The sequence below is a fragment of the Sinocyclocheilus grahami genome, unplaced genomic scaffold (assembly GCF_001515645.1).
Source record: "Sinocyclocheilus grahami isolate Dianchi unplaced genomic scaffold, SAMN03320097.WGS_v1.1 scaffold2575.1, whole genome shotgun sequence".
NCBI classification, from domain to species: domain Eukaryota; kingdom Metazoa; phylum Chordata; class Actinopteri; order Cypriniformes; family Cyprinidae; genus Sinocyclocheilus; species Sinocyclocheilus grahami.
Genome location: NW_015507754.1, coordinates 36,300 through 36,777, shown reverse-complemented (window position 1 = coordinate 36,777; position 478 = coordinate 36,300).

Genomic DNA, 478 nt, shown 5'->3' with positions numbered 1-478 from the left:
GCCAACTGTCATTGGCTTGTTTAGTTAACACTCGAAGGTGATTGGGCTCTCGGGCGAGATCCCAATTCATCAGTCACGACTGACGTAACGTCTCCGTTCCCTCCTTCAGGGAACGAGGGTTACACAAGTAACCGAGACGTTTCGTGGATTGTACAATTGTACGCAAATGTCAGTGATTTGAGCATTCGAGGCCACCTTTGCTTTGCTGCAGGGGGCAGCGCACAAATCATGTTTCCGAGAGTCCTAGTAAATCTTTCCACCCCTCCATTGCCCATTGGGTGATACGGAGTGGTGTGTGACTTTTCCACACTTGCAACAGACAATAGCTCGGAAATGTATGCGCTTTCAAAATTTGCCCCTTGATCGGAGTGAATTTGTTTGGGGAAACCATATATACAAAAAAAGTTGTTCCATAACTGTTTGGCAACAGCTTTGCCCAACTGATTTGGGCAATGAAAAGCCTGTGCTAACTTTGTAA